A 16,208-nucleotide genomic window follows, 5' to 3' on the forward strand; every position below is an offset into this window, starting at 1 on the left:
TTTAGTCTAGTCTTTGACAGCTCCTTTTAAGCCGCTTTTTTACGTGTAAAATGTTTCATGGGAACTAGGAACCTTTGGAGAACCTATCTCTATTTTGACCACAGTAGCCGAGGTTGTGGTTGCGGTTCCTTTCTGACAAAAGTTTCCATAACCAAAAAGGTTCCCGCGGCCCAATGCTGTCTGTATTTGAACCTTATTCTAATTCTGAGTTAATCAATCTTCAAAAAAAAAAAAGTTCCTGTTTTTGGTGAGTGTGAAGAGGACGGACACAGAACTCAACCCACACAAACGCAGGAGAACCTACAAACAGCGCAGAAAGGCCCAAGCTGGCCGAGGGGCTCGAACCCAAAGCCTTCCTGCTGTGAGTCCACATCGCTGACCACTGCACCACTATAAAACCGATGGTTTAACCCGTTAAAACCCCAGTTCCTCCAGCTGATATGAAGGTAAAGCCAAAAAGGGTTCCGAGTTATTTGGGCCAGTTCTTGGTGAAAAGGGGGCTGGATTTGCAAAAATTAGTGTGATAGCATTGTCGGTACGATAGCATGTAGGTCACAGAGCTGCTAGTCACACATGAATAGAAACGTAAACACATCTTTCTACATGAGTGCCTCACTCCATGAGCCTCTGCTTCTAATGATAAATTGACTGGAAAAACTTAAAAACAAATATTAACCATATTGACGAAAAGAAAAAACCCAACCAAAAATGTTTTAATGTGAATGTGGCAAACAGATTTATTAAAAAGAACATTTATTATCCTTATATCCACAAACAATTTCAAATCATACAATAGAAAGCTTGACCCTGGACGGGTCGCCAGTTCATTGCAGGAAAATCAGGAGCAATTAGGGGTTCAGTATCTCGCCCAAGGATACTTGGACATGGTCACCGGAGGAAGTGAGCATCGAACCAGCGACGCTTCGGATGCCAGATGGCCACTCTACCTTCGAGTCATGCCCTTAACTGGATAATTTTTTATCTTTAAATGTGTTTTATCAAGAGGGATTTTTGACAAGTTCATCATTTAACATTACAGCACCGCCTAGGTTCCTTCCCAGGACCCTTTTCATTCCGCTGTATGTGTAACATTTTGTTTTTTTCCCATCGTGTACTCCTCTCTATCATATTTCTTATAGTTGTTACAAAGTGCCTCATAAAAGGGAAACATAAAACATTAATGTGAGAATTAAAGTCAATATTATATAGTGAATCAAGATGGCTTGGAGCCAAAATGCAATAAAAACCCAATTTAAATTTGTCAGAGGACCTTTGATGCCTCCCTTTTCTCTACTTGTCTGTACAGCTCTACTACAGTATAACAGGGAAAAAACTGCATTAATAACAGTAATACTATAACAGTAATAACAGTAATACTACTGTGGGAGTTTTGCACAGCTGCTGTATGCAGATGTGCCTGGCTGTGATTGGATGACAACATTTGTCGCTATGCGCGAGTGTTTGACTCATGCTTGCAAGATCGTTAATGCGTTCGTGCTGTGAGTTCATGCTCAGCCTGTAAAACACAACCCCCCACCCCGAAACTGGATGTGCGTAAATATCAAATTTCACAGTGACGAAGGGTGATGCGGCAGAAATGAGAGGAATTAATTAGCTGATATCGCAGCATCTGTGGTGCGGTTTTGGAAGCTAGGCCACGGCACCTCGTTAAAGTTTAATTAGCACAACAGTTATCTATGAATTAGTTACGACGAGCCCAAACAACCTCATGAGCCCAGCACAGATCCACAGACGCGTGTGCGTTGAGGAGGTTTTGATGACAACGTACTGAGAAGCTTTACGTCTTTCCTCTCCTGTCATTTTCTTAGGAGCGCTCTTTCAATAACGTAGCATTTCCGCGCCGAGCTTTATGCCTCTGTTCTGATGTGTTGAGACTACAGTGTCATGATGAAAGCTCTTAATATAATCCCTTATGACTACTGCGCTTCTGACATTAAAGAAGCAAGCAGATAATTCCGAATGTATTCAAACTACCAATTAGCCTCCTGCAGTTTGGGGAGATAAGCCTTTGGCCCCAGAGTGAAGGATCTTTCAGGGTGGCGTCATGGCAGCACTGCGGGCCAAAAGAGATAAATGATGTAGTTATTACACTCCGTTACATCAGTGACAGCTGTGGATCGGCTTGTTCTCCTCCTGCGCTTGAGTGCTGTCGTTAAATATTCATCTCTGTTGACAGCAGCATGACGGATATCTCGTTCATAGAACTTTCGGTTTGCATCGAGTTCGTGAAGCTGTAGAGTCATTTTGGAAGGCAACAACGGCCTGTAAAACCTACGGCTCTGTAGCTGCTCGGCTGGGTTGCGTAGGAATGTGTCCAAGCATTGTTGTACCTCCGGTTCCCTCATCTCAGCATGAAGGAGTTTTCAATTAAATGCCTCGAAAAAGGTATGTGATTCCATCCATCGTCATCTTCCGCTTGTTCCTTACTAGTAAGGGTCGCGGGGGGGCTGGAGCCTATCCCAGCATCTACAGGCGAGAGGCGGGGTTCACCCTGGACAGGTCGCCAGTCCATCACAGGGCCAACACACAGAGACAGACAACCATTCACACTCACATTCATACCTACGGTCAATTTAGAGTATCAATCAGCCTCGTCCCCTCTTGATGTCTTGGGACTGTGGGAGGAAGCTGGAGTACCAGAGAGAACCCACACAGAAACAGGGAGAACATGGAGACTCCACACAGAAAGATCCAGCGCCAGAGCTGGGACTCAAACCCGGAACCTTCTTGCTGTGAGGCCACAGTGCTGACCACTGCACCACCGTGCAGCCCAGTATGTGATTCAAACTAGCTTAATATATTGTAACTCTCTGTTGCATAAAATGCATTCAGAAATTGAACACGTGAAGTTCAAAGGACGGTTGTGTCTTTTGTCTTGTGTAAAGACAGCGGTTGCTAAAAAAAAAGCAGCTCCCAGACATGATAAGTCATCGCCCGAAAATAAGAAGCAGCACAATGTGGTTATGATGACGTCATGCTTCCATGGCGAAGTTCACTCATAGCATAAAATTAGCTTCGCGCTCATAGCATTAAAATGAGCTTTTTAGCTTCAAACAATGGTCTTTGCACCTCAGAAAATCATCAAAGTGCCAAAGAGCTTATTTTCATCAAAAAAACAAAACAAAACCAAGAACTAGTGCAAAAATCCCATTGGCTTTTTGTTGAGGGAACCCATGTTGTCAGCGACAAAAATATATCACCCCTGTGGCGCTCCATGTCCCACTATTAGCAAGCCGCCAACAGCCTTCCAGTTTAAGCTGCGGTGACATTCTGAACAACAACATGAACAAAGTCGTGCACAAGCCGATTTTAGCAAGAAGAAGTCGCACGATCAGAAAAAAAATTCTCCTTCTGAGTGCTTATCCTGAACGACAGAAGCCCATACAACAGGACAACTTGCATCAAAGTCATGCTACGTCAAGCCGCTGCAGGCAGTTAATTCTCAGCGTAAATCTAAACTAATCCTTTCTTATGTATTTCAATGAACTGACAACATCGTAAGGCGAGAAAATTGTGGCAAGTCCCATTCTTACGGGGGCCATTTTGGAGCAACATTATAATAATGACCAAAAAATAAATCTGTATTCTGTACATCACACATTTGGAAATGTGGTACGGATCAATTACATTTTTTAAAAAAAACTGCAAAGATTGAATTATTTTTAAGCCTTTTAGTGTTAAGAGTTTTAGCACCGCTTGCTCCACTATGTTTGCAAGCCAGTTGCTAACCCTGCCTGTCTGCTGAAAAGATAGTAAACCGCAGCAGTGGCAGTAGACGGTGGTGGTACGTACACAGAACGTACACTTGAAAAGCAAAAAAGGACCACCTACTGCCAAAGTCCTCCTCAATACTACTTTTAATTTAGTGTTTTGAAATTTAGCCCACATTTGAATGACCCAGCCAGATAATTGAACATATTTTCAGAGTATTTACAGGGTAATACAACACATATCTATCAGAATGTTACGTATTATTTGTTTTTTAACCTTAAGCATCATTAAAAATGGAATAAAAACGACCTCTTTGTGGTGCATTCTAATTGATCTCTCAGCTTGTTTGTGCTGTCATTGATGTTGAATGCTGCATATATATATATATATATATATATATATATATATATATATATATATATATTTAAATAACAAATAACATAGGCTTCACTGGTCACTGACAAGTGTCACAATATAAAAGTCTCTTAAAACCATCAAAAACTCATGAAGTAAAGCTCTTCTATTTATGTTCTGTAGCATGTACAAAATTATTTTAAAGAAGGTGAATAAAAGATCTTTCAACGTTTTTTTTTTCAAAATAATAATGAGCATAATGTAATATTACAGTTGCAATGTAGTGAATTCACCTGAGGGGGGGAAAAAAGCCCCTGTTAGAGGTAAATTTTCTGCTTCCCCCCCCCCCCCCAAATCATGAGATCCTTGTCTTTTTTTGGGGGGGGGGGGGACCAAAAACAGGCTGTTTTTTTGAAGTCAGTAAGTCTTCAATGGAAAAAAAAAATTATCTCTTTATTAAGAAAAACATTTAGAAATATTTTTCATGATAACCTATGTCATTATTTCAGTGAAACAGGCCACTCCATTGATTGTCTCGATTAATTAAGGGTTGGCTGCTCCTAATTTGCCTGTTGGCCAATCAGCTTCTTGAGCGAAGTGACTGCGGTAATGAAGGCTGTCGCTGGTCCCTGCACCTCTCACGTTCCCAGCATGCATTGGGCGAAGGTAGAGCGGCGGGAGGAGAGAGAGCGAGAGAGAGAGAGAGAGAGAGAGAGAGAGAGAGAGGGGGGCTTGGCTGGGAGGCTGGCAAGGAGGACCGTGGACCTGAACGCAGAAGAAGAAGCAGCAGCAGCATCGCTAAAAGAGGAAGAAGAGGACTCATCCTCCTGCTAGCCACTGACAACTGCTGAGGTAAACATGCTAATTTTCTCTCCTAACGCGTTTTGTTTTTAGCATTCATTAGCCAGCCGGCGCGCGCGCGCGCGCGCGCACCCGCCCGATTGCTGTTGCGGGGTGTGCGGTTTGAGCTGCCTCACACAATGGAGCTCGTCACCTCGGGAGGGTTTTCTATGTCATGCTCACACACGCACACACGCACACACAACGGAGAAGATGGGGTTTGGGTGTGCAGTGACAGGCTGGTGTGAGGGAAGGGGCAGCGGGGTTCTGCAGGGATTCCCTCAGCCAGTCTCCGCAGCCCCCAGCCAGTCAGTCAGTCCCCCTCCTCCTCGGCGCCTTCAGAGGGAGAGTGTGTGTGTGTGTGGGGGGGGGGGGGGGGGGGGGGGATCCATTACGTGATTGTATGACCCGGGCAGACATGGGATTATAAGGTCAGTTTTTCAGGTAAATACAATTAGTGAGCACAATACACACACACACACACACACACACACACACACATACATATACTGTATGTGTGTGTGTGTGTGTGTGTGTGTGTGTGTGTATTGTGCTAAAGCTAAATCTGAGGGGATACACACACACATACATATACTGTATGTGTGTGTGTATCCCCTCAGATTTAGCCAAATCCAGGCAAATCACAACTTCATAGTCAAACACAACCAAACATTTTGCCTGTTAATAATTTAATTGGTAACTGAGGATATTTTATGCCAGTTCCCTCTTTCTAGTGTGTGTGTTTTTTTATAAGCGCCTAACAAAAAGGTCAAGAGGTTTATGATATTATCATGTTTTTTCCCCCCTTTGCTATTAATGTCAGTAAACGCCACACTGGTGAATTATGGAGCCTCTACGTGTTTTAAGGAGGTGGTTGCTAACAAGTGGCTAATTGAGACAACAAAAGTTGTGGAGGTCATCACGGCAAACACAGAGGAAGAAGAGAGAAGAAGAAGTTTCATGAAGGGGTTGTTGAAAAAAATATTTTGGAAACGAGGGAAGAAGAAGAAGAACAAAGCTGATAGTGGATGTCAATGTAATTCGTTAGCCTAGCATAACGTTAGCTTTGACTTAGCAACTGCATTTACAGTTAAAAAATCTCGAAAGTGGAGTTCATTAGCTAATATTTTCTTACTGAAAAAAAGACAACTCTTTGTCCATGAAGTTTATTCTATGTATTAAGTCAAAATTAAGGGTAAGTTCACATGATGTAAACCCAGGGAACCTGTGGTGATGCCCAGGTTGTCTTATAAACATACATAATCCCTGCTGCTGTCTCTTTACAATGTCACAGTATGTTCATATTAAATGTGGCCAAAGTTTCAAATAATTGTCCAAACAAAAGCAGTTTGCCTTGTGCAGGCTGCTCTGAATACAAGTGTTTCTCCACTTGAACCGATTGGTTAAACCTTTAATAATTTGTATTCTGTGTTCAACTCAAACCTGACTTTAGTGTCCAACGCCAGAAGGTCAAACTCTCATCCAGAGACACGACGCATATTCGTCACGCCATTAAGACGAACATTTGATGGCGCCATTTAAGTTACTTATGTACAGTAGCAAGTTACATTTGTTTCGAAAGTGGTGTGCACGCAAGCTTTTTTGTTGTTGTTGTTGACTGAACTCCATTCTGCTGTTGCAGCGATGAGCTTGCTCTCATATTAGCATGTTAGCATAGCATCTCCAGAAGAGGTTCGATCATGAGCTGACCCTGGGTGATATTTGACTATCTTAAAGAGAGTGAATCATCTGTGCACATCCAGGGGTTTTATACGTTCACAGATGAACAAAAGAATATCCCGTTAGGACTGGGATGGAAGCCTGAGGTAAACAACATGCTTTGGTATGGACTGGGTGGACTAACTTCGCCTCACTCTGTTATTTAAGTTTTTTAGAATTAAGTTTTCTTAACTAACCCAAAGTTTCATCAATCTCTCCTTGTGGAACCTAAGCTTTTGCACAAATTGAGCTGTTCCCAGTCAAAAATTACCGAGACGACTTCTTGGTTGTGGAAGCAACACCACATTAGTGTACGTCCACAGTATTGATTGGACAGATTATTGGTACTCTTGTCACAGATGTGTTGATTTTTCACCGATTTTACAAGTTGTTTGTCAAAGAGGCATTGAGCAAAAAACACTCTACACTTCGTTATACATCATTTAATCTCGTTTTTCAATTTCTGTTAAACTACTTTGGTTCTTTTAGGGAGTATTTTCTTTGTATTTTAGGGGTTTCCCATTCCAGTTAATGTTATATCTCAGGAACGGCTTGAGGGAATTTTTTTTAGATTTTATTTTGTGACATTTAACCATTGAGTCGCTGTATCATGATGCCGATATGTCAAATTCTAGCTTCTTAAACTGCGGGCTCCATTCACCTCTACACTTTTATGGCTGGTATGTCTGTAGTCATGTAGGCGTGTGGAAGTACCAATGTATCAGTTACTAGATGCTAACAGCTACCACAGTTTTACAGCAATATTTTGCTAACAGCAACTCCTCCTCTGTTGTTGCACCGTGTTTAGATTTAAGATGTTTGCAGATGTGGTGGAACGTCCACCAGAAAAAGATAAATATCCTTGTCCAATCCTATTTTTATAGAAATATATATGATATTATATTATTCTTGTACATTATGTCCCTTGGGCAAACTGTTTTTATTTGTGTTGTAAATAATTTTTCTGTCTTTCTATTGATTTTTCTTTTTTGCTGTAAACGGTGTCAAACAAACACAAGTATAGAAATTCATAAATGTGCATTAAAAATATCCATACTTAGGAAATTACGGCTGATTTTACGTCTAGGCCAGAGCTTCAGTTAACAACTTGTGACATTCAATGTGACAACGCAGTCTCAGATGAAAAATAGATGATGTCATACATTTCCATTCACCAATCAAAATGTAAAGGGCATTGTGGGTTGGCTGCCAATTAAATTGAACCACTTTTGTCGTGTCGCTGCAGGATTTATATTAGCTCATTTAGAGAGGTTTTTTAAAAATCTTGAACTCTGTTGTTTAATTAGTCATAAACGTTATACGTCGGTAGAGAGAAGTCTCCGCCTCTCTTTCCAGTGAATAGAGTATAAGCTCTGAATATTGACACCATGTTGCCGAATAAATACCATGAAATATTAATCAGGCAATCAGGAAGCAGACTCAGGCGTTCCTCCATGACCAGTTTGTTCCTCAGCGTGACTGGTTGGCTGCAGACAGTAATGGCCCCCTTTTCATATCAAACATCTAAATTACCAAACAACACTGCCTGTTTTGGGCTGACTTAGTGTCCTACGCCAGACTTCATGCAGAAGGGCGGCCGTTTCATTGTGGGAGGAGACGACGATGCAGGAGCAAGTCGTGGTAATGGGGCCTCATCCATATGCTGATGCTGTTCATATGAATATTTACAACATAGTCTGGGTGAATGCTTGTACCTGGGTAGCCACTGGTGTCCGTTAATTCCTGATTGTCGACACCTTGTGTGGCATCTGATAGATATTATAAATCACAAATGATGCATTTCCAAAAGCCAGTGTTCTTTTATTAGCTCTGTTGGTATGTAAAGATTTCTGCATTTCTTGGAACAATGAAAAACGTTAGATTTGGGAAACCTCTGAGAAGAGGTTGTCTCCTTAAACCTGAAACCCTCCTGAGATTGTTTAGAGTGGACCTGTCTAATCTCTGCAGTGATGCGGAAAGAAAGATATGAGCTTGTCTCATCGTCTCATTGTCTGTGTGTGTGTGTGTGGATTCTAATGTCGCGTCTGCAGTGAGAAGTGCGGTGAGGTCACTGCCTGATGACTCGACTGTAACTCCTCGCCACCAGCTCGCCGCTGGTGCTGCAGACTCTCTCGGTGTGATGTCGCTGAGTGCAACCTGACACCGCAGTCGTCAGTTTTCTCAGCTTGAGCATGACTTTGTGATTCCTCCCAGAAGGAAGTGTCTCCAGATTGATGGTGTGAAGCACCAGCTCCTTTTGATTATACAGTTTGATCTGTGCCTCTTCGTGTCACACCTTCTCCGGCTGCAGTTGTCAAAATGAAGGCATTGAGCAGCATGTTTTCACACACTGAAATTAATCGCCTAAGACTTATAGTGGCTTCACATGCTGGCGCTTTACAGGTTTTCCACTGATTAAAATAAGCAGCAGGCTTTGTCGCAACCTCCCACGACACCTCAGTGTTGCCTTCACATGAAGACGTGTCTGCTTTTAGACGTGATAACGCGTCAGAAGTTACAGATTTCTCATGTGCTCGCGTTTCTGGCTGCCTGTGTTCACGTCTGGTATTACACCAAATGTTGCCCTGCGATTGATCGTCCAAACGCCAGCTAATGTGTCCTCCGCTGATCTGACTGTTGAAGATCGGTAGTTCTTCCATGATACTAGTCATGAATTTGGTGAGTACTGGAACAGGTTAGGTGCTCATAATGTTGGTGATTATACGCTTGTTGTACTATCGCACAAGTACATGTGCCGTAAATGTAGAGTACTGCAGGGATGAGGCGTTTTTTTTCTGGACCAACGTGGAAGCTCCCTCAACAGAAAGCCCATGGGATTCTGGATTACTGCAGAAAATAAGCTCTGTGGCAAACAAAAGTTTTTGAGACTCGCTTTCTTTAGCAAGATAATCCCCATTTTTATGATTTATGAAGTGCAGATGCAATTGTCTTATATTAGCAAGTGTGGTATTTACTGAGGTTTATTCAGCGGAATAAAACCTTGAATTACATGGAGCTCGTTTTAACCGGGGACCATAAATCAACAAAACCTACAATTAAATCTCACTGACGTGAAGACAAGGGAACCAGATGTTCAAGAATGCTAATTTACCTTCTAGTTTTAGGAGTCCTATGCCAGTCCTCATTAAGTCGGTACTTCTCAGGTTATTTATTTATTTTTTTTAGTGAGGTGTAATTGTGTTGATAAGGCCCAAAATTAAAAATCAAGGTCTGTCTGTAGGAGCAGTTGGTTGGGACAGAAGCTGGGATTCTACCTCTCCTCCACCTCACAGAGTCAGAGGCACTGACTGACTGTTTGAGACTCCGCCTTAAGACGCCCTGACTGAGGTTTTATTCAATCACCAATAAAAATGTGGAAATCAAATCTTCTCTTCTTTGTGTATTCATTTTATTAGTCATGCACTACAATTTTGTAATGTCCTAGAATTCAGATTCTTTATTTGGAGACCTTAAACAGAGATTAAAATGCAATTAATTAATTACGAATCCTGAAAGTAATTAGATTAATTTTTTAATCGCCTGACAGCACAAGTCTCTACTCAAGTTGGGATATCTGAGTAGTCAGAGTTTAAGCTCACAACATAACATCCTAACTCAGGGCCTCTACAGTTCCCACCTTCATGCACATCAGTCATTTAATATGCACTTGAACAGCAGCTTTTAAGCCCTCCTAATTCAAACAAAAAGAAAATTTGAAATTTTGATTGATGTCTTGAGTTACACGCTTGCTGGATCCCAGTTTGTTCATAAAAGCGATCGTCATCTCCTGAGAAGCACTTCTTTTTTCTTTTTCTTTTTTCCAGAATTGCGCAGGTCTGCTTCAAAATGCACATTAGAGTGAAGCAGGCATGAGTTCTAAAACCCAGACATGAGTTAGCAAGATTGAATGTCTGGTTCCCTCGCTTTGAATTAGTGGGATGATGATTAAATGCCTAAAATAAAGTCTGTTGTTTAGACGAATCAAAGACACGTCAGGTTTTCTGGATGCGCATGAAAACATGGGTGCCAACCGAACTCTTGTCAATGAGCTTGCATGATGCAACAGTGCAGCGCTGCTGCCTGAACACTGTCACGCTCCTCGTTTCCCCTTGTAATCCTTCTCTTTTTAGTTTTTCAATGTAAACTGTACACACACATTACATAACCAACGCAGAATCCTCATTTAATCACCTTTATAATGAGGATCTTTATCCATGATGACGGTTACTTTGAAGAAATCCCTACAGACGCTCTCAGTTCAGTCCTAGTAGCATCATCAGGAAAGTGCGAGACACACAAGGATGAGTCATGATGTTACCCTCGGTGATAAATACGAGCTGAGTGTTACGAGCCGGGCCTCTGAACCATATATAGGACCATAAGGAAAAAGGAGAGTGAGTTGCCAAGCGACTGCAGAAACAATCATTTTATTGTTGCAGACTTATAGGTGGAGTCAAGTGTGTGCCGTGAAAGGCGTCATGAGAAGCTGATACTCAACTTCGCCACAGTGTTGTTTTTGGCAGGCATTTTAGTTTTAGTCTCAGTCTTTTGGACGAAATGCTTCTTAGTTTTAGTCACATTTTAGTCATTTCTATCCTTGATAGTTTTAGTCTAGTTTTAGTTGACGAAAACTCAAAGGTTTTAGTCAAATATCAAAGATACCTCTAAATAAAAGATATGTGTATGTACCTAATAGATACAATACAGGTGTTAGAATGAAGCACACTGAAACTGATCTAACTTTCAAAGGTGGGTTTTTTCCCCTCTTTTTCTTTCTCTACCTTTTTATTATTTTGTTGCAGATGCAGACAACACTGGCACACAATATGAGTACTGCATCACAATAAAATAGGATTAAACAAAAAATAAAAGCACACTTGACTTCCATATGAACGACCACATGTCCTCCATATTGGCTTTAGCTGCTGTTATTGGTTAAAGCATCCAGGTGTGTTGCTTAGACAGGGAACAGCAACAGGTCTGAGGACTACCATGTTTCCCAGTCCCACAAACATGGGTCAAAGCATTTCACTTGCCACCTGTCCACAAATGGACAGGGTTTTATTCATAACATGCTAAATTAATAGAAGGGCTGGTTTAAACGAGCCAACATTAGCGAGGCCCCTGGCAGCCCCATTTATTCTAGCTTTAGCATGTAGCACTAGGAAGCAGTCTCTGCACCACTGGGGAGGTGGAACCACCACCACCACCACCAAACTTCAGGCTTAATACTAAAAAGAAAATGCATCACAGGGCTAGCCTAACATAGACTAAAGCTATGCTTTAATCATTTTCACTACCACACGACACCGCTGCTGCTGCCATGGTGTGTGTCTCGTATGCTGCAGACAGGCCCAGACTCGTCTGTGTGTGTGTGTGTGTGTGTGTGTGTGTGTGTGTGTGCGTGCGTGCGTGCGTGCGCGCGAGAGCGAGGCTTTTAGTGTGTGTGTACTGATGATGGGGGCGTGACCATTCGGACCAACAGCTACGGCTGGCTCCATGCTGATGTTTGAGCTCTTGATTGACATTGCACACTTGTTATACTCGGCGGAAAAAACCCGCATGTTTTGAAACTTTGATCGTCCACCCGCTAACAATTTAGTCTCGTCTCATTCTCGCTAGACGAAAATGTATACAATTTCGTCACATTTTAGTCTTCACAGGGCGATGGTGACGTTCGTCTTAGTCTCATTTTCGTCATGGAAAAAAGGGGTCTGACGTCGTCATTTTCGTTTTCGTCCAGTGTGACGAAAACAACACAGCTTCGCTCTTGCTAAATGGAATCATTTCAACAAAATGTATTGGACAGAAGCAAAATATACACATTAAACATTTATCCTTTTAACCTGGAAGGAATTAAAAAGACCTAAGTAGCATAAATGGGATAAATTGAATTCCGTTCCGGTCAGTATTTTGCTGGTAATTGTTGGACTGACACAGGAGAACAGCGCTAATCCCCAGGACAGCCATCATTTGGAGCTCCTCAGCACCCAATTTGTCCCATATTTTGTGTTTGTAATCCTCGAAAAATGCCTGCAAGCAGGTCGGAATACCATCACTTCCCATCTCAGCATTTCATCTCTGGTCTCCAACTTCTTCGATTTCATTTTCCTCATTTGCCTCGAATCCAGGACCCCTCCTCTCAATCCGCTCACACTCGCGGCCCTTCCGCCGCTCTCACTGTCATGAATAATAAAAGCCATGTTAGATGCGGTGGTGACACACCAGGGAGACTCATGCTGATCCCTCTAAGCCTGTTACAGTTTACCACTCTTGAACAATGATCGTGTGTGTGTGTGTGTGTGTGTGTGTGTGTGTGTGTGTGTGTGTGTGTGTGTGTGTGTGTGTAAGAGGCTGGGGAGGGGTATTTGCCCCACAAATTAATTCATTGTTTGGAGTGTAAAGAGATGGGAGATGCCCAACTCAATTTCACAGATGTTTAAATTGCCTATTTGTTTGACTGACTTCAGTTCCCAGACGTGTTCATGACAATTTTGTGTGTGTGTGTGTGTGTGTGTGTGTGTGTGTGTGTGTGTGTGATTTCATACCCTGTAATCAGAATGGCAAAATAATCAATACAGGACTCAGTTTATGGTTACTTCTTGTTATTCCACACACATTTGTAATTAAAAATCAAAAGTTCCTGCACTTCCTGTGGATGCAAAGCCCCCCCCCCCCCCCCCCCCCCCAATGTTGAAGGCTGAAGATGTTCTTCCTTTTTGACCACACTTAACGTGTAAATGACCAACTGCTTGGTGAGCATACTTGTTCCCATTCATGCCTGTTTAATTCTGGAGCATCCTGCTAGAAGGCACACCGTACCTACAACTTCCTGATGAGGGTTATTATTAAACCCCAAGGATCACACACTTGGAAATTGGTGGTCAGTGTACCGGTGATTTAAAAACCTGCATAGGCATCTGATGGCACTGCTCCCATGCCACTTTTTCTGCATTTTTCACCGTGCATACATGTACGGCTCTTTGACTTGTTTCCATTTCGCTACGACGCATCGCACAGATGCAGCTGATTGCCGACTGAATTTTTTAACTCCTGTCCTTTCTCCATTTTTACTGGTGCCCTGACCCCAGACCTCGTCACATCCCCACTACAGTGCCCCCATCATTCATGCGAGTACTGTGTCTTGTCCACTTGCAGCTTTAATGTTTGAGAATGTGTGGATGCAGGATGTGCGAGGCGGCTATCTTGCACGTGCGAAGTACACCTCCGTTCCTGGCCCAACAGCTAGGTGACCATATATCTGTCATAAAACTTACGCTGGGTTCAATAAAACAGTGAATGTGTTTGGCAACCACTAGGCTGTTAGGGAGGCGTCTGAAATGTAGTGGTGCTTTCGGAAGTATTAGCCAGTTAGCTGGTGAAACATTTGGTCTTCTACCACAGAAAGAGTCTGGTCATCAAGGGCCTAGCATTCTATGTCATGAATCTCTTTTGGTCTGTCAAACTACTAATTGGGTTCAATCTCATTGTGCATTCTTAAGTAGTAGAATAACAATGTGAAGATTGACACTAAAATGTTGTTGTAATGTACAGCGCGGTAGCATGTAATGTTCTAAATCACTGGCTATTTAGTTGCATCATATTTTTTAATGCTGCATCTGTATCTGCTGTACTTTCAGGACCCTGTTTAATGGAGTTCGCTGATTCACGGTATGACATCGCGCAAGGGGTGGGTTGAGTTGCGCCACTGATGGGCTGTGAGCACGGCGGACAGAAGTTGGAGTTAGTGGCAAAGAAAAACAACCACGGTCCGTCCGAGGCTGCTTAACTGTGTCATGGCAACTTTTGCAAAAGGTGTAAAATGCAGGCATGGCAGCACGGAAGGGGTCACGTTCACAACGGCTGATTGGAGATCAGAGTCAGTTACATATCAGAGAATCGGGGACCCATATTTAACTCTTACATTCCAATTAAATGTTAATGGATGACCGTCTTTGATCAGTCGTCTTTGGAAAAAAAACAATTATGATATTTCCGTTCAGTCGCTGATCAACGATCTGATCACCAATCAGAGCAAGTGCAGTTTAGAAGTGTACTGATTGGTCTGTGGGATGCACACACACACACAAAAAAACAACAAAAAAACCCTCCAACAAAACATTTTGTTATCATTAGATTAAAATGTGCTCTTTAACACATCATTAGATCTTGTGACGTTAGCTAAGGACTAACGTGTGTGTGTGTGGGGGGGGGGGGGGGCAGCACATTATGCGTTGCAGATGAACCTGCTGTATTTTCAGTCTTTGCAAGTGTTAAGACAAGGATGTGGTGACCACCGTGCCACCTTCATTCCTCATGACTGGAATCATAAACGCGCACGTTCTCATTGATATTTTATCTGGAGTGATATCGACCTGAGGCTTGCTCATCGAAGTATTAATAAGAAACCTCAAAGAGTCCGCAACAACCCTCGAGGATGACTCAGCTCATCAGGGAAATCAACATCTCGAGTTTGTTAAACTTTTGTGAGCACAATTAGTCATTCTTGCATCACATGGAAGTGGTAGATGTGATTGTGAACTCGTCAGATTAGTCTGTGAGATTGTCTAATTAGTATCATGCTTAGAAGTGTAAAATCCCTCAGACATGAAACACCGAGGACAGAAATGAGCCTCACGTTGTGTCCTCATCTATTAGAGGGCTTTTAAATATAGAATGAGAAACGCACATGTTGGCAGGGATCCCGCGGTCGTGTGTGGCGTTATCCTGCCCTTCCCCATCATTACAGAGCGAAGCCTGTGGTTACACTTGAGTTTGAAGACCTCGCTAATATTCCTTACTCTGCTGCTCATCAGCTTTCAGGAGGCGTCCTTGTGGGAGGAAGCGCACCACACAAGGATTAGTGATCAGTCCAAAATATGTGGATAATCCAAGCTCCCCCCCCCCTTTTTTTCCCCTTTATTCTTCTTCCCAACTCTTTATCACCAGTGTTTGCACCAGCCAGGTCAGCAGTACTTGAGTTCTTGTGGATTCCCCTCAGGGTTGAGTTTCTGCAGGGAGACCTAAGAGGCAAAGCCCTGAAGGATTTAATGTCTTCAGATGTGCAGGGAGAGAGAGAGAGAGCAGCTTGCAGGATGTGTGGAGGGAGTGGGGGATGTGCCAGCTGTGTAAAGATAGTGATTTACAGCAAACAGCTCCTTATCTGCCCAATGGGATCAAGTTGTTACAAAGATGCCAGAGCTGACAGTCGGTGGCACCGTGATTGTAATTGCCGCTTGCCTTCTTAATCCACCCTAATCACTACACTACCTACTGTACAACTACTACTCTAGCTGCTGTCTGTATTGTTATTGTCTAATTAATCTCGAACGACCACACCTTGCCAGCAGTGAGAACAGTTACTTACCAACAAAACAAGGTAGCCCAAATTTGCAAGTTGTTGTCGTGGTTCTTCTTCCAGCCAAGAACAGAGCTTCCCCTCACCGATGCACTAGTCCTGCCGTATATTGTGTCCTGTCAGCAGAGGGAAAGAAGCAGCGGCAGGCGGGACATGGAGCTCGCCGCCTCTTCACTGTCGGACTTGTAGGACAGCTGCCTCAGAG

At 42.8% G+C, this 16,208-nt stretch overlaps 1 protein-coding gene across 1 annotated transcript in view; it reads left to right on the plus strand.

Annotated features, from left to right (window-relative positions):
- The first annotated feature begins 4,782 nt into the window (after window positions 1-4,782).
- syn3 (synapsin III) overlaps window positions 4,783-16,208 on the plus strand; it is a 119,626-nt gene continuing 108,200 nt past the window's right edge. Inside the window, exon 1 of the mRNA XM_086201089.1 lies at window positions 4,783-4,938. The gene's annotated coding sequence lies outside the window, so the exon portion shown is untranslated. The remainder of the gene's footprint in view (window positions 4,939-16,208) is intronic.

The sequence above is a fragment of the Aulostomus chinensis genome, chromosome 4, assembly GCF_037954235.1.
Source record: "Aulostomus chinensis isolate RoL2024-O1b breed Wild chromosome 4, RoL_Achi_v1.0, whole genome shotgun sequence".
NCBI classification, from domain to species: domain Eukaryota; kingdom Metazoa; phylum Chordata; class Actinopteri; order Syngnathiformes; family Aulostomidae; genus Aulostomus; species Aulostomus chinensis.